Source organism: Colobus angolensis, unplaced genomic scaffold (assembly GCF_000951035.1).
Source record: "Colobus angolensis palliatus isolate OR3802 unplaced genomic scaffold, Cang.pa_1.0 Scaffold19, whole genome shotgun sequence".
Classification (NCBI taxonomy): Eukaryota; Metazoa; Chordata; class Mammalia; order Primates; family Cercopithecidae; genus Colobus; species Colobus angolensis.
Window position 1 is genome coordinate 15,201,283 of NW_012115043.1, and position 27,680 is coordinate 15,228,962.

Genomic DNA, 27,680 nt, shown 5'->3' on the forward strand with positions numbered 1-27,680 from the left:
TTCAAAATGCAGAAATCACCGGTCTTCTGTGTCCTTTGCGCTGGGAGTTGGAGACTGGAGCTGTTCCTATTCGGCCATCTTGCTCCGCCCCCGAGTCTTGAAATCTTGAAGAGATATTAATACACCCATGTTCATAGCAGCATTATTCACGATAGCTAAAATGTGAAAGCAACAAAGTGTCCATCAGTAGATCAATGGATAAGCAAAATGTGCTATATGTATTAGGAAAAGAATTGTGAGCATGGTATGAGCAAGGTGGCAGAATAGTAGGTCCCAGCCCCTGCCTTCTCATAGAAACACTGATTTAATAACCACCTATGGTAAAAGTACCTTTACAAGAGCTCATGCATCCAGGTGATAGGTCCCAGCACAGAAATGAGAAGACATTAAAAAGAGTGAGGACAGTGGCTTAACTTTACCCATGTTATCCTCCCTCAAGTTGGCATGAGAGATCTTCTCAGCCGTGCTTTTCTCTGGTAGGGAATAAAAGAGTGTAAAGGGAATGTTAAACCTTCCCAGCCTTTTAGGATGCCACCCAAGAAGCCTGTTTCTTTCACACTTCACCCAGAACACTGATAGAATAGGCATGGCTAGATCACCTAGGAGTATCTAAGAACAAAGTAAAGGAGCAGGGGCTCTCAAAAATTAGCACATGGATCTCAACAGCTAACCTGTGGATCTCAACAGCTAACCTGTGGCCTGCAGTAGCAGGTCCACCTGCTCATGAATCCTTGCAGTGTGCCTGCTTGTCTTTCCACAATCCCTGGCAGTTGGCCTGACAGCAGACATCGCCAATCAGCCCATCTAGAATCTCTGATCAGGGTGACTAGTGAAAAGCTTTCCCTGCCAAAGCCAGTCTGTAAAGATGCAATATAGTCACTGCTTTTTCAAATGCACAGATACCAACATGAGGCAAGAATCATAAAGAATCAGGGAAACAATGGCACTGAAGGAACAAAATAGACTTCCAGTAGCAGACCCTAAAGAAATAGAGTTTGACTAACTTCCTTAAAAAGAACTCAAAATAATCATCTCAATGTAGTTAATTGAGCTACAAGAGAACACAGATGGACAACTAAAGAAAATAAAGAAAATAATACATAAACAAAATTAGAAGTTCAACAAAGAAATAGAAACCATAAAAAAGAACCAAATGGAAATTCTTGAGCTGAAGAATATGACAAATGAACTAAAAAACTTGATAGAGAGATTTAACATCAGACCTGATCAAGCAGAAAAATCAATTACTTGAAGATAGGTTAAACTATAACCTAAATTCCTCCCATAGTTAGCTTGTACTATGCGTAAGACATTTGAAATTGAGTCAGGAAAGCAAGAAGGAAAAGAATGAAAAAACAGCAAAGAGAGCCTATGGGACTTACGGGACACCAGCAAGGGAATCAATATATGCATAAGGGAGTTTCCAAAGGAGAAGATAAAGAGAAAGTAAGCTTATTTAAAGAAATAGTCACTGAGGGCCAGATGTGATGGCTAACGCCTGTAATCCCATCACTTTGAGAGGCCAAGGTAGGTGGATTGCTTGAGCCCAGGAGTTCATGGCAACATGGCAAAACCCCATCTTAACAAACAAAAACCAACTAGAAGTTTGCCAGTTGTGATGGTGTACATCTGTAGTCCCAGCTACTTGGGAAGCTGAGGTGGGCAGATTGCTTGATCCCAGGAGGGCAAGGCTGCAATGAGCCATGATTGCATCACTGTACTCCAGTCTGGGCAAAAGAGTAAAACCCTTTTTCCAAAAAAACAAAAATTATTGAATTTGTGAAAGAAAATGAACATGAAACCCAAAAGACCCAAAATATGTTGAACCTAAAGGAATTTACACAGACAAACAATATAATTAAATTGTCAAACATAAAATACAAAGAAATAATTTTGAAAGCAGCAAGAGAAAGAAAATGGTGACTCGTTGCATACATATAACCCCACAAAAGGCTATGGGAGGATTTCTCAGCAGAAACCTTGCAGGACAGAAAAAAGTGGGATGATATATTCAAAGTGCTGGAGGGGAAAAAACAACAAAAATATCTTACAACCAAGAATACTATACCCAGTAATAGTATCCTTTAAAAAGGAAGGAGTGGCAGGGCACAGTGGCTCACACCTGTAATCCCAGCACCTTGCTAGAGGCCAAGGCAGGCAGATTGCCTGAGGTCAGGAGTTCAAGACCAATCTGGCCAACATGATGAAACCACGTCTCTACTAAAAATAAAAAAAAAAATTAGCCAGGCGTGGTGGCATGCACCTGTAATCCAGGCTACTCAGTAGGCTGAAGCAAGGAAATTGCTTGAACCAGGGAGGTGGAGGTTGCATTGCACTTAGCCGAGATCGCGCCACTACACTCTAGCCTGGGTGACAGAGCAAGACTCCATTTCAAAAAAAACAAAATGAAGGAGTGAGAAAAACTTTCTCAGATAAACACAAACTTAGGGAGTTCTTCATCACTAGACTACCTCATAAGAAGCGCTAAAGAAAGATAGTTCTTCAAGTTGAAATGAAAAGGTATTCAGCAGCAGCACAGGTATGAAAATATACATCTCACTGCTAAAGATAAATATATAGATAAATATATAAAATATAATAATGTAATAGCACATTAGTCATTTCTGATCCTACTATTAAAATTAAAAGACAAAAGTAATAAGAATAAATACAACCACAAATGTATTGATGGATACACAATACAAAATAAAATAAATTCTGACATCAATAATGTAAGGTTGAGGGAAGGGAAAGAACAGTGTCAGATTTTTGTATGTAATTGAAGTTAAGTGATTATCAGCATAAAACAGACAGCTATAACTTGTAAGTTGTTTTATGCAAGCTGTATAGTAACCACAAACCTATAGTACATACAAAAATGGTAAACAATAAAAGAATCAAAGAATACCACTAACAAAAAAAACACATCAAATCTATAAGGAAGACAACAAGAGAGGAAGAGAGGAATAAAAGAAGTACAAAACAGAAAACAATTAACAAAATGGCAGCAGTAAATCCTTACCTCTTAATAATTACATTAAATGCAAATGGACTAAACTGAATCAAAAGACAGAGTGGCTGAATGGGTTAAAAAACAAGATCCAATCATATGCTGTGGGAAAAACTCTCTCTAGCTTTAAGGACATGCATAGGCTGAAAGTGAAGGTGTGGACAAAGTTGTTTCATGTGTCAACCTAAATAGCAGAAAGAGACTTTCTTTAAAAATGATATTTATTGGCCAGGCATGGTGGCTCATGCTTGTATTCTCAGTACTTTGGGAGGCCGAGGCAGGTGGATCATGAGGTCAGGAGATCAAGACCATCCTGGCTAACAGGGTGAAACCCTGTCTCTACTAAAAATACAAAAAAAAGTCAGCCGGGCGTAGTGGTGGGTGCCTGTAGTCCCAGCTACTCCGGAGGCTGAGGCAGGAGAATGGCGTGAACCCCGGAGGCGGAGCTTGCAGTGAGCTGATATCACGCCACTGCATTCCAGTCTGGGCACAGAATGAGACTCCGTCTCAAAAACAAAAAAAAGATATTTATTTGGGAATGGGTATTGCTGTGGAAATATGTGTGCCATAGTAACCTATATGCATATTCAGGAGGTTAAGGAAGACAAAGGTTTTTAAAGGACAAATGATGAGGATCATATAAGTTTTGAATCAATTATTTTTGGCTATGAGGATCAATAATAAGAGTGGTATCAGTTTGATGTTGGACAGTTACTGGACAGATATCCTTGTAGGAGTATTTTTTGTATAAGATTTTGATGGCTTTTGTGCAAGGCTGCTATTTTTATAGTCCTTTATGCCAATTCCTATTATCAGGGATTTATGCATGAAAATCCTCCTTTTATGGCCTTCCCTGGCTCCATTTGTCAGGTTTCTTTTTCTTGTTTTTTGTTTTTTGTTTGTTTGTTTTTTGTTTTTTGTTTTTTGTTTTTTTGTTTTTGAGGGAGAGTTTCACTCTTGTTGCCCATACTGGAGTGCAATGGTGCAATCTTGACTCACTGCATCCTCCACCACCCAGGTTTGAGTGATTCTTCTGCCTCAGCCTCCTGAGTAGCTGAGATTACAGGTGCCTGCCACCATGCCTGGCTAATTTTTTGTATTTTTAGTAGAGATGGGGTTTCACCCTGTTGGCCAAGTTGATCTCAAACTCCTGACCTCGGGTGATCCGCCTGTCTTGGCTTCTCAAAGTTCTGGGATTACAGACATGAGCCACTACTCCCATCCTTGTCAGAGTTTCTAACATTAGTATCTCCATTTTGATTCTGGCAACTTTTCAAAGTACTCCCCTAATCCCCCACCTTTTCTTTGGACACAGGGTCTCACTCTGTCACCTAGGTTGGAGTACAGTGGTGTGATCATAACTCACTGTAACCTTGAACTCATGAGCTCTAGTGATCCTCCATTTCAGCTCCCTAAGTAGCTAGGACTGCAGATGGGCACCACCAGACTTGGCTAGTTTGTTTTACTTTTTTGTTGAGATGGGATTCTGCTATGTTGCCAAGGCTGGTCTCAAACTCCTGGGCTCAAGTGATCCTCCTGCCTCAGCCTTCTGAGGAGCTGGGATTATAGATGTGAGCTACTATGTCCAGTCTTCCTTTTTATCAGTATCTTTCACTAAAAGCATTGCTGATTAATCATCCTGTGGTTAGGTTTTGGTTGTCTCTTGATGCCAAGATAGACTTGTCCCAATTTGTTGCTCTGGTCCCATGTTTTAGGTAGTAGTTGGCAACTATGAGTCAGTGTCAATGTTCTTTAAGCCATATTTAAACAACAAGGGAGGTTTGGAGGAAGTGACTCTGAGGCTAAGTTTACATGGAGTTCATTGTTAAGTTCAATTTTTGTCCGTTCCATAGGCATTGCTACCATCTCAAAGTACAGGGCCGGCATTATTGTGTTAGAAGTTGTACGTCTGTAGAAATTGAACAAGTATTGGTAGTTTTTGGCCATGAACCTAGGCTTAAAGGCAACCAATTGAATAAAGGAAATGACCATAGGGAACTAGGTGGGATCTGATATAACCATGTGGCCTGTTTTCTTATTTTGTATATATGGGCCTCAATTTCCTCAGAGGAATTTATCCAGGTAAAGCGTGTAGTATCCATAGCACATACATTTTCTTATTTAACCAACAGATAATATAGAGCAATTTTACCATCTAGTAGTCCATAATTGGGTTGAATTAGAGCAGAAAGTGAGCAATAGTTGCATTAGGAGTGTTGCTAAAGTTACCCACTAAGGGGACTAAGGGATCTCAGTTCAGGTTCTATCAATTACCAGTGCAATGTACTGTCTGGAAAATTTCAATTACACTGTTTTCCTGCTGAGTGCAAAAGGTAGGCATTAAGAGGGTAAGAGTCTCATAATATAGAGTCCTGTTCTGATGTCTTGGGAAAAGCTGTTTACAGTATGAAGCCATCAACTTATTATCCTGGTTTGCAGCTTGAGTGTCTTTGGTTATAGCAATGGTTTGGTGAGCTTATCTGTGTGGCTCATACATCAGGCAAAAAATTGTCCATTAAAATTCATCTAAGTTCAGCTCATAGGGCTTCAGGAACAGAGCAATTCCCATTTTTTAGTGGTCATATAGAAAAGAGTTGAATTGGAGAAACCTAGAATAATTCAGGATCTAGTCTGGTCTACAGGTAGATAATAAAAACTTGAAAACAATGCATAGGGCTACAATCTAATAAATGGAGTATTACAGCTTTTCTTTAGAAATACAACTTTTCTCTCTATAGTCATCCCAATTTTTATTAAAGCTAATCAGTAAAAAATTATTTATAAAGTATATTTAATTTTATCACATTTTGGTATGATCATTTACATAAGTGCAGTAAGAATAGTGGTTGACTGCAGAGAAATCTCAGATTTATAAACCTCTCAAGATTGGGAAGCCAAACTAAGGCAGACTTTAGATTTCTTCTACAGTCTTAAGGTTCCTGGGCCTGCCAGGAAGTGACAATTTTTACTCACTATAAAGCTAAAAACTCTTGGAGCTAGGCATTCTATGCATATTCTCAAATATATATTCCAGCCAAAGCCTTGAAAATATAACCATTTGTTCCAATTGTGTCCTGTTATAAAGAGAGTAGATTCTTACTGAACTTGTGCAAACAATTATCCTTCCATAAAGATAACAGTACTCATGAATACTTTCTGAATTTTAAAGGAATCAAGTAGAGTGCAAAAGTAAATGTTTTCACTTTTGTTTATAAAAGTACACTATACCAAATTACTATAAACTATAGATAATTTAAGAGAAAACATTCCTTTAAATCTGGAAAACAAAATAGTTAAGTAAATAATAAAAAATTTTCAAATAAAAGTCTTAAAACATTGTCTTAATCAGTTATTTTATTTCATGTAATTAACTTTCATTTGGCTTGGAATTGATTAGTAGTTTCACAAATTTGCCAGTTTTTTCATTAGGGTTCTGGAAAATTTATATTTAGTCCATTGATCTTAAAGTTATTAGAAAAATGTATTTAGGAATACTTGTTAGAGTCTTTTCAATGAATCTTATTGCAAATGCTTTTAGAGAAGATTCAAAATTGTGGATGACAGAGATTTAGAATAGCCATGATTAAAAATCTGATGGAAGTTTATTCTAATCAGCAGTTGACAATAAAATTTGGTTATTTTTGTGGCATACAACATAAGCAGAATTATGACTGATGACATATTAGAATTCTAAGAGTTCTATGTAATTTTGGAACATTCATATAAATAACATACCTATAAATATAACTGAAAGAAGATCTAGCATCACTTATCATTTGACAATGCTTCCCATACAATTTACCAAGTAAGCCTAATTATTACAAGATGACACATCTGTCTATTGAGGCTCTCCAGGGGGCCTAGGTTAATTCTAGGTCGAAAACACTTAATTTAGAATTTTGTTACAAAGGCAGCTCATCAAAGATGTGAAAGGTTTAAAACAGCTGATCAAAACAGAATCACAGGTCACTGTGGCCCATAATCATGTCATCACTATGATACTATAATCATTCATTTGAGCAGAGTGATCAAAAGACTTCAAAAGCAATATAGAACAGTCACTTGAATGTAAAAAATGCCTTAACCCTTTCAAAACTCAGTTTTCCTAAGTAATAAAAACAAACTAGTTTTTGTTTTAAACCCTGGGAATTATTGATAAAACAGAAAATCCTTTTTTTGGGCCAGTTTTCAAAAATGTAAACAAAAATATTTTTCAGTGTTATTGTTTCTCCTTATGGGACGCTATTTAGGTAACCCGGAAGTCAAATCTAATAAAAGACACTTAAATTTAATCAGATACAGGGAGAGTGTGTGCCCAAGGTTATGAGTGTATATCAAATCACAGAGGAAGGTAAACCAGAAAATTAATACCTTGAGCATGGAAATACATGATTCCTGTAAAAGCATGGGAAATTTTCTGAGTATGTGAAACAATTCAGACATATCTGGAAAAGCCAAGAGTACAGAATCAAGTGATACTGGTGCAAAACATTGCTCTAAAAATGTAAAGCTGCAGTTCAGAAGATGGTTGAAAATTTAAAGAAACATTTCAGAATTAAAAATCAAAACCTCTCCTAATTTTTTACTAAGAGCAGATTAATACCTCAGGAAAACCTTGTGCTACCATAGAAGACCAAATTTGTAATTTTGTATCACTGTGTATTTATAGCATGCACACATAAATCAAAATTAATCTTTAGAAAGACACAATTTCCTTCTAATTATAGCCAGCACACACAAATGTTTTTCTTTTCTTTCTTTTTTTTCTTTTTTTTTTTGAGATGCAGTTTTGCTCTTGCTGTTCAGGCTGGAGTGCAATGGCGTGATCTTGGCTCACCACAACCTCCACCTCCCAGGTTCAAGCAATTCTCCTGCCTCAGCCTCCCGAGTAGCTGGGATTACAGGCATGTGCCACCACGCCCAGCTAATTTTTCTTGTATTTTTAGTAGAGCTGGGGTTTATCCATGTTGGTCAGGCTAATGTCAAACTTCAGACCTCAGGTGATCCTCCCACCTAAGCCTCCCAAAATGTTGGGATTACAGGCGTGAGCCACGGCGCCCAGCCCAAATGTTTTTCATAAATTCATTCTTCACAAACTTTCCATGACTTACACCAACCTTCCATGACATGCTTAGACTATTAGTTTTGTTCCCTATTTCTTCTCTATTGAATAACCAGGCATTTTACTTTAGGACAGAAAATTTACCACACAAGGTTCTTTATTATAAAAAAAAAAATTCCCTTAAATTTTTAAAAATTATTTTAAAAAATGTTTGTGGATACACAGTAGGTATATATATTTATGGCATCCATGAGATGTTTTGATAACTTTCTTTACATCTCTCTCTCTGTCTTTCTTACTGGTTATTTTCTATCTTTGTATTTCCTTCCTTAATTTTACTTTTTGAAACAACTAGCCTCTGAATTTAGACAAACATTTTTTAAATGACAGTTTTAATGCCTTATAATTTTTCTCATCAGAATATGTTCATTTCTGTATAGTTTGTATGTAAAATTATATATGTTAATTAGAATGTTTAACTCTTAGTAACCTTAATTTCTAGTGATAACCTAGGAAACAACAAATTTTGAACTGTCTGTTGCATGTTGGTGTTTTGTAGAGAAGAAACATTTTATAATTTTTAGAAAGATGTTTTACCATAACATAATTTTTATGCACATTGATAGGCCCAACTATATTTAGTCTTTCTATAAAATTTATGAAGCAAAGTAAAATCTTATGTTTAGCAATATATGTTTCATTATTTTATCTTCTTGGGAAATTATCCAGATATTTAATGAGTATTGGTAAATTTAATATAACATAACTTTAAGATTTCAAATTATATAAAAGTTTGTTTATAAACATTTATCTCATTTACATTTACCTAATTAATTTTTATCAATTATACCTAGATTACTTATGAAAACTGAAATATTAGACAAAGTTAGCTATTATTTCAGATTATTTTTCTGTTAATGATTTTTACAGCCTGTGAATATCAGGTGTTCACCCAAATAATAAATTTGCATGAGTATTTTGCCAATAAATTAGAAGATACAGCTGTTTTCATTATACTGACAGTAATAAATTACTCTTATTTATTACAATAATTATAAATTATTGTAAAATAATTATTAAAGTAATTATACACAAAGATCATTCTGTTTTCAGGCTGGTTTTGTAGTATTTAACCTTTGTATCAAACCCTGATGCCTTAAAACATCTAGCAAAGACAAATATAAAACTGACTAGTAAGTCCAAGCAAAAATATATGCTAACAATTTTGAATTACTTTTTTTTTTTTTTTACCAAGAATTTCAAAACCAACTTACTTATTAAAGGTCTACTTATGTCACATAAACTAAAGGCATTTGGGTTAATTATTAGATATTTTAACAGTTTATATGAGTACTCGCTTATCTAAGCCAGTTTGAATGGAATTCCTTAAGGGATTTTTGGTCAGCTATGCCAAATTCTACCATGTAGACGCAACACACAACATAATACATGTGCATATATATAGACATATCTAAACATATATATACACACATAGATCTTTTGCCTTTCATTTTAGAATTTTAGTTACGAGTCAGTAAAATATATTAATACATAGTATAAACTCATGAGTGTTAAAACGCAGTTGAATCTAAATTATATTTCTGACAAAATGGGACTGGTTCACCTGACTAAATTTTGTTTTCCCTGATAGGTTGTCTAACGAAGGCTGTGGGCCAAAACTTTGGATAAACCAGTTTAAAAAAAAAATTTTTTTACTCTCCTCATTTTTCAGTTTCAAATGAGTTTAAGTGGTTACATTTTTTAAGTGTTTACATTTTAGCTGGGATGATCCAAATTGTGTGAGAAAAACAAAATCTCCAAGTAGTCTTGAATTTTAGTAACAAATTTGTCTTTTGTTTGTTGGTTTTGTTTGCTTGACTAGTCAACTGTGCAAGAAAGTACTGGAGGAAAAGTTATTTGCAGTTTTTTTCCCCAGATTTTTCTGATTCATGCATAGCAGACAATGAAATTCTCATGCCAGACAGAGATATCTTAGATTATGGCTCTGAATTTAAGATTTTGACCCATTTGATCTGACAGCCTAACTTTGATAAACATTTATCTGTTTATTTCCTTTTAGAATGTCAATCTTTCAATTAATTCTTCTATCAACTTAAGTGATTGTCATCCAGAGAAACCTAAATATATATTTCCAAAAAGTATCTAGATTGTTGGTTACCATGGAGCTATTGTATTTAACCTTTGGATCAAACCCCGACACCATAAAACATCAAGCCCTTTAAACCTAAAAAGAATCTTAACTGGAATTCCATAAGCAGTGAGCTTATCTTAATACCAAAAGAAAAGTCAGCAGATTCAAAGTAGGCCCATAAAAATAGAGATAGACACAGAACTTAGAAGAACATGTTAATGCTACAGTTGGTTGCAGTTTCTAATTTAGTTATAAGAAAAACAAGCTTGGGGAGTTTGAAAGATCTCCTTTAATGGCCATAAATTATCCTTGGTGTAATTTCTGTCCATTGATTTAAAATGTATACCAGGCTGGACCATAAGTCTTGAATTTATAGCTGTTTGAGGTCCTAGAGGTTTGGCATGATTTAGAATTTCAGGGATCCCATTCCATTCCTTTTTGTTCTGTTTGCTTTATTTTATTTTATTTTATTTTTTTATTTCCATAGGTTATTGGTGGAACAGGTGGTGGTTGGTTACATGAGTAAGTTCTTTAGTGGTGATTTGTGAGATTTTACTGCACCCATCACCCAAGCAGTATACACTGCACCCTTTGTGTAGTCTTTTATCCCTCACCCACTTCCCACCCTTTCCCTCTGAGTCCCCAAAGCCCATTGTGTCATTCTTATGCCTTTGCATCCTCATAGCTTAACTCCCACTTATGAGTGAGAACATACAATGTTTGGTTTTCCATTCCTGAGTTACTTCACTTAGAACTATAGTCTCCACTCTCATCCAGGTCACTGCGAATGCCATTAATTTATTCCTTTTTATGATATATCACATATATATGTGAGATTATATATATATAATCTCACAGTTTCTTTACCCACTCATAGATTGATGGGCATTTGGGTTGATTCCACAGTTTTGCAATTGTGAGTTGTGCTGCTATAAACATGCATGTGCAAGTATATTTTGTGTATAATGACTTCTTTTTCTCTGGGTAGATAGCCAATAATGGGATTGCTGGATCAAATGGCAGCTCTACTTTTAGTTCTTTAAGGAGTCTCCACACTATTTTCCATAGTGGTTTTACCAGTTTACATTCCCACCAGCAGTGGTGAAGTGTTCCTTGTTCACTGTACCCATGCCAACATGTACTATTTTTTTATTTTTCGATTATGGCCATTCTTGCAGGTGTAAGGTGGTATTGCATTGTGGTTTTGATTTGCATTTCCCTGATCATTAGTGATGCTGAGCATTTTTTCATGTTTGTTGGCCATTTGTATATCTTCTTTTGAGAATTGTCTATTCATGTCCTTTAACCACTTTTTGATGAGACTGTTTTTTTTTTTCTTACTGATTTGTTTGAGTTTGTTGTCGATTCTGGATATTAGTCCTCTGACAGATGTACAGATTATGAAGATTTTCTCCCACTATGTGGGTTGTCTGTTTACTCTGCCGACTGTTCCTTTTGCTCTGCAAAAGCTCTTTAGTTTAATTCCCTGCTATTTATCTTTGTTTTTATCGCACTTGTTTTTGGGTTCTTGGTCATGAAATGCTTGCCTAAGCCAATGTCTAGAAGGGTTTTTCCAATGTTCTAGAATTTTTATAGTTTCAGATCTTAGATTTAAGTCTTTAGTTCACTTTGAGTTGATTTTTATGTAAGATGAGAGATAAGGATCCAGTTTCATTCTCCTACACATGGAGATTGTCCAATTATCCAACTAGCCAATTATCCCAGCACCATTTGTTGAAAAGGGTATCTTTTTCCCACTTTGTTTTTGTTTGCTTTGTCGAAGATCAGTTGGCTATAAGTGTTTGGGTTTATTTCTGGGTTCTCTATTCTGTTCCATTGGTCTATGTGACTATTTTTATACCAGTACCATGTTGTTTTGGTGACTATGGCCTTATAGTATAGTTTAAAATCAGGCAATGTGCCTCCAGATTTGTTCTTTTTGTTTAGTCTGGTTTTGGCTATGCAGGCTCTTTTGGTTCCATATGAATTTTAGAATTTTTTTTCTGATTCTGTGAAGAATGATGGTGGTTTGATAAGAATTGCATTGAATTTATAGATTGCTTTTGGCAGTATGGTCATTTTTGCAAAACTACAAAAACTACCCATCCACGAGCATATGATGTGTTTCCATGTGTTTGTGCTGTCTAGGATTTATTTCAGCAGTAGTTTTGTAGCTTTCCTTTTAGAGGTCTTTTACCTCATTGGTTAGGTATATTCTTAAGTATTTTAATTTTTTTTTTTTTGCAGCTGTTGTAAAAGGGGTTGATTTCTTGATTGATTCTCAGCTTGGTTGTTGTTGGTGTATATGAGAGCTACTGATTTGTGTACATTATTTTTGTATCTGGAAACTTCACTGAATTCTTGTATCAGTTCTAAGAGCTTTCTGGAGGAGTCTTTAGGGTTTTCTAGGTAAACAGTCATATCATCAGCAAATAACAATCGCTTGACTTCCTCTTTACTGATTTGAATGCTTTTATTTCTTTCTCTTGTCTGATTGCTCTGGCTAGGACTTCCAGTACTATGTTGAAGAGGAGCGGTGAGAGTGGGCATCCCTGTCTCATTCCAGTTCTCAGAGCGAATGCTTTCAACTTTTCCCCATTCAGTATTATGTTGACTGTCAGTTTGTTATAGACGGCTTTTATTACATTGAGGTATGTCCCTTGTATTTCTGATTTTGTTGACAGTTTTAATCATAAAGTGATGCTGGATTTTGCTGAATGCTTTTTCTGCATCTATTGAGATGATCATGTGATTTTTGTTTTTAATTCTGTTTATGTGGTGTATTACATTCATTGACTTGTGTATGTTAGACCATCCCTGCATCCCTGGTATGACACCCACTTGATCATGGTGGATTATTTTTGGTGTACTGTTGGATTTGGTTAGCTAGTATCTTTGTTAAGGATTTTACCATCTGTGTTCATTATCGATATTGGTCCATAGTTTCCTTTTTTGGTTATGTCCTTTCCTGGTTTTGGTGTTAGGGTGATACTGGCTTCATAGAATGATTTAGGGAGGGTTCCCTCTCTATCTTGTGAAATAGTATCAATAGAATTGGTACCAATTCTTTCAACATCTGGTAGAATTCTGTTATTAATCCGTCTACTCTCGGACTTTTTTTTGGTAATTTTAAAATTATTTCAGGCTCACTGCTTGTTACTGGTTTGTTCAGAGTATCTAATTCTTCCTGATTTAACCTGAGAGGGTTGTATCTTTCCAGGAATTTATCCATCTCTTCTAGGTTTATCTAGTTTGTGCCCATAAAGGTGTTAAGAGTAGTGTTCAGTCATCTTTTGTATTTCTGTGGTGTCAGTTGTAATATCTTCTGTTTTGTTTCTTATCAAGCTTATTTTGATTTATCTCTCTTCTTTTCTTGGTTAATCTTGCTAATGGTCTGTCAATTTTATTTATCTTTTCAAAGAACCAGGATTTTGTTTCATTTATCATTGTATTTTTTTGTTTGTTTCAATGTTACTTAGTTCTGCTCTCATCTTGGTTATTTCCTTTCTGCTGCTGGGTTTGGGTTTGGTTTGTTCCTGTTTCTCTAGTTCCTTGAGGTGTGACCTTAGATTGTCTGTTGTGCTCTTTCAGGCTTTTTGATGTAGGCATTCAGGCTTATGAAGTTTCTTCTTAGCACTGCCTTTACTGTATCCCAGAGGTTTTGATATGTTGTGTCACTATTGTTGTTAAGTTGGAAGAATTTTTTAATTTCCATCTTAATTTCATTTTTGACCCAGTGATCATTTAGGAGAAGGTTATTTAATTTCCACGTATTTCCATGGTTTTGCAGGTTCCTTTTGGAGTTGATTTCCAGTTTTATTCCACTGTGGTCTGAGAGAGTGCTTGATATAATTTCAATTTTCTTAAATTTATTGATGCTTATTTTGTGTCCTATCATATGGTCTATCTTGAATAAAGTTCCATGTACTGTTGAATAGAATGTATATTCTGTGGTTGTTGGATGGAATGTTCTGTTTATATCTGTTTAGTCCATTTGTTCCAGGGTATACTTTAAATTCATTATTTCTTTGTTGACTTTCTGCCTTGATAACCTGTCTAGTGCTGTCAGTGGAGTACTGACATCCCCTACTATTATTGTGTTGCTATCTCATTTCTTCTTAGGTCTATTAGTAATTCTTTTATAAATTTGGGAACTCCAGTATTAGGTGCATATATGTTTAGGATTGTGATATTTTCCTGTTGGACAAGGCCTTTTATCATTATACAGTGTTCCTCTTTGTCCTTTTTAACTGCTGCTGCTTTAAAGTTTGTTTGGTCTGATATAACAATAGCTACTCCTGTTCACTTTTGGTGTCCATTTGCATGAAATGTCTTTTTCCACCCTTGTACCTTAAGTTTATGTGAGTCCTTATGTGTTAGGTGAGCCTCTTGAAGGCAGCAGATAGTTAGTTGGTGAATTCTTATCCATTCTGCAATTCTTTATCTTTTAAGTGGAGCATTTAGGCCATTTACATTCAATGTTAGTATTTAGATAAGAGTTACCATTCCATTCATCATGCTGTTTGTTGCCTATATATCTTAGTTGTTTTTTGATTTTGTTTTCTAAATTGTATTTTTGTTTTATAGGTCCTGTGAGATTTATGCTTTAAAGAGGTTCTGTTTTGATGTGTTTCCAGGATTTGCTTCAAGATTTAGAGTTCCTTTTAGCAGTTCTTGTAGTGGTGGCTTGGTAGTGGTAAATTCTTTCAGCATTTGTTTGTCTAAAAAAGACCATATCTTTCCTTCATATATGAAGCTTAGTTTTACTGGATACAAAATTCTTGGCTGATAATTGTTTTGAGGAGGCTGAAGATAGGGCCCCAATCCTTTCTAGCTTGTAGGGTTTCTGCTGAGAAATCTGCTGTTAATCAGATAGGTCTTCCTTTATAGGTTACCTGGTGCTTTTGTTTCAGTTCTTAAGATTCGTTCCTTCGTCTTAACTATAGATAAACTGATGTCAGTGTGCCTAGGTAATGATCTTTTTTCCAAAAAGTTTCCCAGAGATTCTTTGTGCTCCTTGTATTTGGATGTCTAGGTCTCTAACAAGGCTGGTGAAGTTTTCCTCAATTATTTCCCCAAATATGTTTTCCAAAATTTTAGATTTCCATTCTTCCTCAGGAATGTCAACTATTCTTAGGTTTGGTCATTTAATATAATCCCAGACTTCTTGGAGACTTTCTTCATATTTTCTTATTTTTTTCTTTGTCTTTTTTGGATTGGGTTAATTCAAAGACCTTGTCTTCAAGCTCTGAATTTCTTTTTTCTACTTGTTTGATTCTATTACTGAGACTTTTCAGAGCATTTTGCATTTCTATAAGTGTGTCCACTGTTTGCTGAAGTTTTGATCGTTTTTTATTTATGCTATTTCACTGAATATTTTTCCCTTCACTTCTCAATTTTTTTAAATTTCCTTACATTGGACTTTGCCTTTCTCTGGTACCTCCCTGATTCGCTTAATAACTAACCTCCTGAATTCTGTTTCAGGTAAATTAGGGATTTCTTCTTGGTTTGGATCTAGTGCTGGTGAGCTAGTATGATTTTTGGAGGGTGTTAAAGAACCTTGTTTTGTCATAGTTCTAGAGTTGGTTTTCTAGTTCCTTCTCATTTGGGTAGGCTGTGTCAGAGGGAAGATCTAGGGCTGAAGGCTGTTGTTCAGAATCTTTTGTGCCACAGGGTGTTCCCTTGATGTAGTATTCTCCCTCTTTTCCTATGGATGTGGCATCCTGAGAGCCAAGCTGTAGTAATTGTTATCTCTCTTCTGAATCTAGCTACCCAGCAAGTCTACCAGGCTCTGGGCTGGTACTGGGGGATGTCTGCACAGAGTTCTGTGATGTGAACCATCTGTGACTCTCTTAGCCATGGATACCAGCACCTGTTTTGGTGGAGGTGGCAGGGAAGTGAAATGGTCTCTGTGAGGGTTCTTAGCTTTGGTTTAATGCACTATTTTTATGCTGGTTGGCCTCCTGCAAGGAGGTGGTGCTTTCCAGAGAGTATCCGCTGTGGTAGTATGGAGAGGAACAGGTGGTAGGTGGGGCCCTAGAACTCCCAGGAGTATATGCCCTTCATCTTCAGTTACCAGGGTAGGTAGGGAAGGCCGTTGGATGGGGGCACGGTTAGGCATGTCTGAGCTCAGACTCTCCTTGGGCAGGTCTTGCTGTGGCTGCTGTGGGGATTGGGGGTGAGGTTCCCAGGTCAATGGCGTTATGTTCCTAGGAAGTTTATGTTTGTCTCTCCTGTGTCATGCAGGTTGTCAGGGAAGTAGGGGAAAGCCAGTAGTCACAGGCCTCACCCAGCTGCTATGCAATCCAAAGGGCTGGTTTCACCCCCACCATGCCCCACAACCCCAGTAGCACCGAGTCTGTTTCTAGGCAGTGGGCAAGCAACGCTGAGAACTTGCCCCAGGCTACCTGCCTCCCAGCTGTGAAAGCAAGTATGGCTTTCCTTCTTCCCCTGCCTGTGAAGTCTGCACACCGGATTCATGCCCTCCCCCCGAGTTCTGGCCAGGAGACTTCTCGATCAGTTCAAATTGTTGCAAAGTTCAGCTGGAGATTTCCTTCTCCCTGTGGCCTTTCCAAGTGCCTCTGGCCACCCTAACGAAGGACAACTGTGAGACTAGGCAGAAATAATTTGCTAGGGTACCCAGAGAGCTCACAGGGCTTTTCTTGTTGTATCCTCTTCCCCTGTATAATGCTTGGCTCTCTCAATTGACTCAGCTCAAGGTAAGATGAAAATCTTCTCCCATAATCTAGACCTTCAGTTTCCTTAGTGGGGTGTGTGTTTAGAAGCAGACAATCTCCCTTTCCCACTTCCACAATTTGGGCACTCAGTATTGGGGGCGTCTCCCAGGTCCTGCAGGAGCAATCTGCTTCCTTCAGAAGGTCTGTAGGTCCTCCCCGGTTTCCTGATTTATTCCTGCTGTCATTGAAGACAGAGGTGACTTCCTCCTTGGAGACTTTAGATGCCACTGCTCAGTCCGGAAAAGCCCATTCCATTTCCTACTAATCTCTTGAGGGCAATGACAATCCTGAAAACCTCATAAAGGAAAGTCAGGAGTTTGGACCAGTGTTTTAGATGGTGGCCACTGCCCTCATGATGTTTAATTGGCCATCTTGCACCCACCATTTAGAATGGTTATTTTTGCTTGCAAAAGATAATCAGAAGAAAGCCAGGGATAAAAAGTTAAAAAGCCAAATTATTTATAAACATGCATAACCAAACCAAAATAACAGTGCTCACAAAAAATTTTAAGCTAGGCATGCAGAACAAACAAAGTATTAGACATCTAGAAAGAATCAAAAGTGAATTCACCAGAAAAGGCATGCCTTACACACAGAAGATAAATTCTGTAGAAACCAGAGTACACTAACTAGAAGGACACATGGCTTTATACCAGAAAGGGTTTGCCAAAAACAAACAAAAAAAATTTTTTTTATTATTATACTTTAAGTTCCAGGGTACATGTGCACAACGTGCAGGTTTGTTACATAGGTACACATGTTGGTTTGCTGCACCCATCAACTCGTCATTTACATTAGGTATTTCTCCTAATGCTATCCCTTCCCCAGCTCCTGACTGCTGACAAGCCCTGGTGTGTGATGTTCCCCGCCCTGTGTCCAGGTGTTCTCATTGTTCAATTCCCACCTATGAGTGAGAACATGTGGTGTTTGGTTTTCTGTCCTTGTAATAGTTTGCTGAGAATGATGGTTTCCAGCTTCATCCATGTCCCTGCAAAGGACATGAACTCATCCTTTTTTATGGCTGCATAGTATTCAATGGTGTATATGTGCCACATTTTCTTAATCCAGTCTATCATTGATGAACATTTGGCTTGGTTTCAAGTCTTTGTTATTGTGAATAGTGCTGCAATAAACATATGTGTACATGTGTCTTTATAGTAACATGATTTATAATCCTTTGGGTATATACTCAGTAATGAGATCGCTGGATCAAATGGTATTTCTAGTTCTAGATCCTTAAAAAATTGCCATGCTGTCTTCCAGAGTGGTTGAACTAATTTACACTCCTACCAACAGTGTAGAAGCATACCTGTTTCTCCACAACCTCTCCAGCATCTGTTGTTTCCTGACTTTTTAATGATCACCATTCTAACTGGCATGAGATGGTATCTCCTTGTGGTTTTGATTTGCATTTCTCTGATGACTGGTGATGATGAGCATTTTTTCATGTGTCTGTTGGCTGCATAAATGTCTTCCTTCGAGAAGAGTCTGTTTGTATGCTTTGCCCACTTTTTGATGGGGTTGTTTTCTTCTTGTAAATATAAGTTCTTTGTAGATTCTGGATATTAGTCCTTTGTCAGATGGGTAGATTGCAAAAATTTTCTCCCGTTCTGTAGGCTGCCTGTTCACTCTGATGGTAGTTTCTTTTGCTGTGCAGAAGCTCTTTAGTTATATTAGATCCCATTTGTCTATTTAGGCTTTTGTTGCCATTGCTTTCAGTGTTTTAGTCATGAAGTCCTTGCCCATGCCTATGTCCTGAATAGTATTACCTAGGTTTTCTTCTAGGATTTTTATGGTTTTAGGTCTAACATTTAAGTTTTTAATCCATCTTGAATTAATTTTTGTATAAGGTGTAAGGAAGGGATCCAGTTCCAGCTTTCTATGTATGGCTAGCCAGTTTTGCCAGCACCATTTATTAAATAGGGAATCTTTTTCCCATTGCTTGTTTTTGTCAAGTTTGTCAAAGATCCGATGGTTGTAGGTGTATGGTGTTATTTCGGAGGCCTCTGTTCTGTTCCATTGGTCTATATCTCTGTTTTGGTCCAGTACCATGCTGTTTTGGTTACTGTAGCCTTGTAGTATAGTTTGAAGTCAGGTAGTGTGATGCCTTCAGCTTTGTTCTTCTTGCTAAGGATTGTCTTGGCAATGCAGTTGCTTTTTTAGTTCCATATGAACTTTAAAGTAGTTTTTTCTAATTCTATGAAGAAAGTATGTGGTAGCTTGATGGGGATAGCATTGAATCTATAAATAACCTTGGGCAGTATGGCCGTTTTCACAATATTGATTCTTCTTATCCATGAGCATGGAATGTTTTTCAATTTGTTTTTGTCCTCTCTTATTTTCTTGAACGTGGTTTATAGTTCTCTTTGAAGAGGTCCTTCACATCCCTTGTAAGTTGGATTCCTAGGTATTTTATTCTTGTTGTAGCAATTGTGAAATGGGAGTTCACTCATAATTTGGCTGTCTGTTATTGGTGTACTGGAATGCTTGTGATTTTTGCATCTTGATTTTGTATCCTGAGACTTTGCTGAAGTTGCTTATCAGCTTAAGGAGATTTTGGGCTGAGATAGTGGGATTTTCTGAATATACAATCATGTCATTTGCAAGCAGGGACAGTTTGACTTCCACTTTTCTTAATTGAATATGCTTTATTTGTTTCCCTTGCCTGATTGCCCTGGCCAGAACTTCCAACACTATGTTGAATAAGAGTGGTGAGAGAGGGCATCTTTGTCTTGTGCCAGTTTTCAAAAGGAATGCTTCCAGTTTTTGCCCATTCAGTATAATATTGGCTGTGGGTTTGTCATAAATAGCTCTTTTTATTTTTGAGATACGTTCCATCAATACCTAGTTTATTGAGAGTTTTTAGCATGAAGGGCTGTTGAATTTTGTCAAAGGCCTTTTCTGCATCTATTGAAATAATCATGTGTTTTTTGTCATTGGTTCTGTTTATATGATGGATTACGTTTATTGATTTGTGTATGTTGAACCAGCCTTTCATCCTAGGGATGAAGCCAGCTTGATCGTGGTGGATAAGCTTTTTGATGTGTTGCTGGATTTGGTTTGCCAGTATTTTATTGAGGATTTTCACATCGATGTTCATCAGAAATATTGGTCTAAAATTCTCTTTTTTGTTGTGTCTCTGCCAGGCTTTGGTATCAGGATGACGCTGGTCTCATAAAATGAGTTAGGGAGGATTCCCTCTTTTTCTATTGATGGGAATAGTTTCAGAAGGAATGGTACCAGGTCCTCTTTGTACCTCTGGTAGAATTTGACAGTGAATCTGTCTGGTCCTGGATTTTTTTAGTTGGTAGGCTATTAATTATTGCCTCAATTTCAGAACCTGTTACTGGTCTATTCAGAGATTCAACTTCTTGCTGGTTTAGTCTTGGGAGGGTGTATGTGTCCAGGAATTTATCCATTTCTTCTAGATTTTCTAGTTTATTTGTATAGAGGTATTTATAGTATTCTCTGATGGTGGTTTGTATTTCTGTGGGATTGGTGGTGATAGCCCCTTAATCACTTTTTATTGTGTCTCTTTGATTCTTCTCTCTTTTCTTCTTTATTAATCTTGCTAGCAGTCTATCAATTTTGTTGATCTTTTAAAAAAAACCAGTTCCTGGATTCAATGATTTCTTGAAGGGTTTTTTGTTTCTGTATCTCCTTCAGTTCTGCTCTGATCTTAGTTGTTTCTTGCCTTCTGCTAGCTTTTGAATTTGTTTGCTCTTGCTTCTCTAGTTCTTTTAATTGTGATGTTAGGGTGTTGATTTTAGATCTTTCCTGCTTTCTCTTGTGGGCATTAAGTGCTATAAATTTCCCGCTACATACTGTTTTAAATGTGTCCCAGAGATTCTGGTACATTGTGTCTTCGTTCTCATTGGTTTCAAAGAACATCTTTATTTCTGCCTTCATTTCGTTATTTACCAAATAGTCACTCAGGAGCAGGTTGTTCAGTTGCCATGTAGTTGTGTGGTTTTGAATGAGTTTCTTAATCCTGAGTTCTAATTTGATTGTGCTGTGGTCTGAGAGACAGTCTGTTGTGATTTCTGTTCCTTTATATTTCCTGAGGAGTGCTTTACCTCCAATTATGTGACCAGTTTTAGAATAAGTGTGATGTGGTGCTGAGAAGAATGTATATTCTGTTGATTTGGGGTGGAGAGTTCTGTAGATGCCTATTAGGTCTGCTTGGTGCAGAGTTGAGTGCAAGTCCTGGATATCCTTGTTAATCTTCTGTCTCATTGATCTGTCTAACAATGACAGTGAGATGTTAAAGTCTCCCATTATTATTGTGTGAGAGTCTAAGTCTCTTTGTAGGTCTCTAAGGACTTGCTTTATGAATCTGGGTGCTCCTGTATTGGGTGCATATATATTTAGGATAGTTAGCTCTTGTTGTTGAATTGATCCCTTTACCATTATGTAATGGCCTTCTTTGTCTCTTTTGATCTTTATTGGTTTAAAGTCTGCTTTATCAGAGACCAGTATTGCAGCCCCTGCTTTTTTTTCTTTCCATTTGCTTGGTAGATCTTCCTCTATCTCTTTATTTTGAGACTATGTACGTCTCTGCATGTGAATTGGGTCTCCTGAATACAGCACCGTGATGGGTCTTGACTCTTTATTCCATTTGCCAGTCTGTGTCTTTTAATTGGGGCATTTAGCCCATTTACATTTAAGGTTAATATTGTTATGTGTTAATTTGATCCTGTCATTATGATGTTAGCTGGTTATTTTGCCCGTTAATTGATGCAGGTTTTTCATAGCATCAATGGTCTTTACAACTTGGCATGTTTTTGAAGTAGCTTGTACCAGTTGTTCCTTTCCATGTTTAGTGCTTCCTTCAGGAGCTATTGTAGGGCAGGCCTGGTTGTGAAAAAAAATCTCTCAGCATTTGCTTATCTGTAAAGGATTTTATTTCTCCTTCACTTATGAAGCTTAGTTTGGCTGGATATGAAATTCTGGATTGCATATTCTTTTCTTTAAGAATGTTGAATATTGGCCCCCTTACTCTCTTCTGGCTTGTAAGGTTTCTGCCTAGAGATTTGCTGTTAGTCTGATGGACTTCCCTTTGTGGGTAGCCCGACCTTTCTTTCTGGCTGCCCTTAACATTTTTTCCTTCGTTTCAACCTTGGTGAAACTGACAATTGTGTGTCTTGGGGTTGCTCTTCTCGAGGAGTATCTTTGTGGCGTTCTCTGTATTTCCTGAATTTGAATGTTGGCCTGCCTTGCTAGGTTGGGAAAATTCTCCTGTATAATATCCTGAAGAGTGTTTTCCAACTTGGTTCCATTCTCCCCATCACTTTCAAGTACACCAGTCAAACATAGATTTGGTCTTTTCACATAGTCCCATATTTCTTGGAGGCTTTGTTCGATTGTTTTCACTCTTTTTTTCTCTAAACTTATCTTCTCACTTTATTTCATTAATTTGATCTTCAGTCACTGATATCCTTTCTTCTGCTTGATCGAATCTGCTATTGAAGCTTGTGCCTGCATCACAAAGTTCTCGTGCCATGATTTTCAGCTCTATCTGGTCTTTTAAGGTCTTCTCTACACTGTTTATTCTAGTTAGCCATTCGTCTAACCTTTTTTCAAGGTTTTTAGCTTCCTTGTGATGGGTTAGAACATGCTTCTTTAGCTTAGAGAAGTTTGTTTTTACCAACCTTCTGAAGCCTACTTCTGTTGACTCATCAAAGTCATTCTCCATCCAGCTTTGTTCCGTTGCTGGTGAGGAGCTGTGATCCATTGGGGAAGAAGAGGCACTCTACTCTGGTTTTTAGAATTTTCAGCTTTTCTGCTCTGGTTTCTCCCCATCTTTGTGATTTTTATCTACCTTTGGTCCTTGATGTTGGTGACCTACAGATGGGGTTTTGTTGTGGATGTCCTTTTTGTTAATGTTGATGCTATTCCTTTCTGTCTGTTAGTTTTCCTTCTAACAGTAAGGTCCCTCAGCTGCAGGTCTGTTGGAGTTTGCTGGAGATCCACTCCAGACCCTGTTTGCCTGGGTATCACCAGTGAAGACTGCAGAACAGCAAATATTGCAGAACAGCAAATATTGCTACCTGATCCTTCCTCTGGAAACTTCGTCCCAGAGGGGCACCCACCTGTATGAGGTGTCTGTCAGCCCCTAATGGGAGGTGTCTCTCAGTTAGGCTAGACAGGGGTCAAGGACCCACTTGAGGAGGCACTCTGTCCATTCTCAGAGCTAAATCACTGTGCTGGGAGAACCACTGCTCTCTTCAGAGCTGTCAGACAGGGACGTTTAAGTCTGCAGGAGTTTCTGCTGCCTTTTGTTCAGCTATGCCCTGCCCACAGAAGTGGAGTCTATAGAAGCAGTAGGCGTTGCTGAGTTGCAGTGGGCTCTGCCCAGTTCAAGCTTCCTGGCTTCTTTGTTTACCTACTCAAGCCTCAGCAATGGCAGACACCCCTCCTCTGGCCAGGCTTCAGCCTTGCAGGTCAGTCTCAGACTGCTGCGCTAGCAGTGAGCAAAGCTCCATGGGCATGGGACCCACTGAATCAGGCACGGGAGAGAATCTCCTGGTCTGCTAGTTGCTAAGACCGTGGGAAAAGTACAGTATTTGGGTGGCAGTGTCTCATTTTTCCAGGTAGAGTCTGTCACGGCTTCTCCTTGGCTAGAAAAGGGAAATATCCCAACCCCTTGTGCTTCCCGGGTGAAGCAACACCCCACCCTGCTTCACCTCACACTCCATGGGCTGTACCCACTGTCCAGCCAGTCCCAGTGAGATGAACCAGGTACCTCAGTTGAAAATGCCAAAATCACCTGTCTTCTGTGTCAATCATGGTGGGAGCTGCAGACCGGAACTGTTCCTATTCAGCTCTCTTGGAATGGACCCCCCCAACAATTTTATAGTTCTAAGAGGAATACAAGTTTCTTTCTTTACAGCAAGCTTATAAGCAAATCAGATCCTGAATAAAGTAAAAAAGAACCCACCAGAGGAAAGAATCTAAGAATTCAAGAGATTCACCAAGGCCAAAGAGGTAACTCACAGAAGTGGAGAATGCCAAGGGCTCAGTATTGCACTTGATTCCAAGGGCCATTGATCTGTCTGTAATGAGGTTGCTTTCTTTCTGCTTAGTGAACACTAAATTAGATCAACCTATATAACAGACAGAGAGAAACTTTCTAAAAGCAAATGTGTTTATTTGTGAACAAGCATTGCAATGGAAATACAGGTTGGTGCAAAAGTAATTGCGGTTTTGGACCATGAATTTTAAATTATTATAACTAGGCTCAATCACATCTTTATTAATCAAAATAGGAACCATTATAATCAATACATTTTTTGCCAATGAGAAATAAGTTTGTTTATTCCTATAGCATAAAAATCCATGCTTCAGGATTTGACAAACTCTTGGAAAGCTTTTTTTGCCTCCTGCTGGTTGTAGAAGCATTGTCTCTGGAAGAAGTTGTCAAGATGCATGAAGAAGTGGTAGTTGGTTGGTGAGAGTTGGGTGAATATGGCAGATGAGGTAAAACTTCATAGTCCAATTTGTTCAACTTTTGAAGCATTGGTTGTGTGATGTGCAGTCGGGCATTGTTGTGGAGAGGGCCCTTTCTGTTGACCAATGCTGGCTGCTGATGTTTCTGTTTTTGGCACAGCTCATCGATTTGCTGAGTATATTTCTGAGATATAATAGTTTCTCTAGGATTCAGAAAGTTGTAATGGGCCAGGTGCAGTGGCTCACGCCTATAATCCCAGCACTTTGGGAGGCTATGGTGGGTGGATCATTTGAGGTCAGGAGTTCCAGTCCAGGTAGACCAACATGGTGAAATCCCATCTCCACTAAAAATATAAAATTAGCCAGGTGTGGTGGCATACATCTGTAATTTCAGCTTCTCAGGAGGCTGAGGCTGGAGAACTGCTTGAACCCAGGAGGTGGAGGCGTGAGCTGAGATCACGTCCTTGCACTCCAACCTAGGCAACAAGAGCAAAACTCCATCTAAAAAAAAAGAAAGAAGGAAGAAAGGAAAAAAGGAAAGAAGGAAAGAAGGAAAAGAAAGAAAGCTGATCAGACTGGCAGGAGACCACCAAACAGTGACCATGACCTTTTTTTGGTGCAAGTTTGGCTTTGGCAAATGATGTGGAGCTTCTTCTCAGTTCAACCACTGAACTTATTGTCATCAGTTGTCATATAAAATACACATCACAGTCTGATCAAGAAATGATTCATTGTTGTTGCATAGAATAAAAGAGGACAACACCTCAAAATGACAATTTTAAAAAATTTTCACTCAGCTCATGAGGCACCCACTTATTAAGTTTTTTCACCTTTCCAATTTGCTTCTAATGGCCGATTATCATCAAATGGTAAGCATTGACTTCTTTGACAAACTTCTCGTATAGTTGTAAGAGGATCGGCTTTGGTGATTGCTCTCAATTGGTAGTTGTCAACTTTCAATGGCTGGCCACTATGCTCCTCATCTTTAAGGCTCTTGTCTCCTTTGCAAAAGTTCTTGAATCACCCCTGCACTGTACAGTTCATTAAGAGTTCCTGGGCCCAGTGCTATTGATATTGTGGGTATCTCCACTGCTTTACGACACATTTTGAACTTGAATAAGAAAATCACTAGAATTTGCTTTTGTCTAACATCATTTCTATAGTCTAAAATAAATATAAAATAAAGAGAAAGTAATACCTCATTAGCACAAAAACATAAAGAAATGCACATTAAAGTGATGTGTAACACAACCACATTTATTTAAGAATGTGTTCCAATATCAAATGGAGAATTTAAACAATGCAAAATGACTGTGTACATATTCAGGGAGGTTAAGGAAGACAAAGGGTTTTTTTTGTTTTGTTTTTAAATGACAGAATTATGTAAGTTTTTGGAATCAATTATTCTTGGCTACAAGGACCAATAACAAGGGTGACACTAGTTTGAGATTGGACAGGCAGTTGCTGGGTAGATGTCCTTGTAAAAGAATTTTTGTGTGTGTATGGTTGCAGTGGCTTTTGTGCAAGTTTGTGATTTTTGCAGTCTTTTATAAAAGTTCTTATCAGGGATTTGTGCATAAGAACCCTCCCTTTGAGGCCTTCTCTGGCTCCGTTTGCCAGGATTTTAAACATGAGTGACTCCATTTTTAATCTTGCAACTTTCACATATGCAAATGATAACCAAAAGAGAGAAGGCATGGATACAATTATTTAAGATAAAATAGACTTTCAGACAAAAGCTGTAACAAGGGAAAAAGTAGGAGATTATATAATGATAAAAAGGTCAATTCAACAGGAAGATATAACAAATATAGGTGTCTGACATCAGAATACCTACATATATAAAGCGAATACTGACAGATCTGGAAAGAGAAATAGACAGTAGTACAATAATAGTGTAGACATTAAAACTCCACTTTCAATAATAGATATTGCATCCAGATAGATTATCATAAAGAAAATGTCAACTTAATACTAAAGACCAACTATTCTTAATAGTCATACAGAACATTCTATCTAACAACAATAGAGTACAGCTTCTTCTCAAGTACATATGGAACATTCTTCAGGATAAATCACAATATGTCACAAAATAAGTCTTAATGTAAGCAGATAGAAATAATTCGAAGTATTTTTTCTAAGCACCATGGGTTGAAACTAGGAATCAATAACAAAAGAAAGTGGGAGATTCACACTTCATGCAAGTTAAACAACACATTTTTGAACAACCATTGGGTCAAAGAAAAAACCAAAAGGAAAATTTAGTAATATCTCAAGGCAAAGGCAAACAAAAACACAGCATACCCAAACTTATGAGATACACAAAAGCAGTACTAAGAGGAAAGTTGATCCCTAATAAACAACCTAATATTTTACTTCAAGGAACTAGGAAAAAATAAATCAAGTTCAAAGGAAAGAAGGAAGGAAATAATAAAGATTAGAGCAGAAATGAATATAATAGGGAAAGACAATACAAAAATTGTCAAAACTAAGAATTGATTTTGAACAGAAAAATATTGATAAGCCCTTAGCCAGACTAACAAATAAAAAAGAAAAGTTGAAAACAAAATCAGAAATGAAATAGAAGATATTTCTGGATGTGACAGAAACAAGATAATGTAAGAGATTTAAGGGACTATTATGAACAATTATAGAACTAAATTGGACAACTTAGAAAATTATGAATAAATACTTCAAAATACCTACCAGAATGCAATCAGGAAGAAATAAGTAACCAGAACAGACCAATAACAAATAAAGAGATTTAATCAGTAATCAAAAACACCCCAATAAAACAAGCACAGCGCCAGATGGCTTCACAGTTGAATTCTACCAAATACTTAAAAAATGCATACCAATCCTTTGTGAACTCTTCCAAAAAATAGAAGAGTAAACACTTCCAAACTAATTTTATGAGGCCAGCATTAATGTGATACTAAAGCCAGTCAAAGACATCACAAGGAAAAAACCACAGGCCAATATCCCTGATGAACATAGATGCAAAAGCCCCCAAAATACTAGAAAAATGAATTCAACTGTACCTTGAAAGGATCATACAGCATGACTAAGTGGTATTTATTCCTAGAATGCAAGGATGGTTAACATATATGAATCAGTCATTGTGATATACCACATTGTGATATACCATTAACAAAATAGAAGATTAAAAAATCACATGATCATCTCAGAAGGTACAGAAAATTTTTTTGACAAAATTCAACACTCCATGTTAGAAAAAATTTCAACAAATTAGATACAGAAAGAAACTTA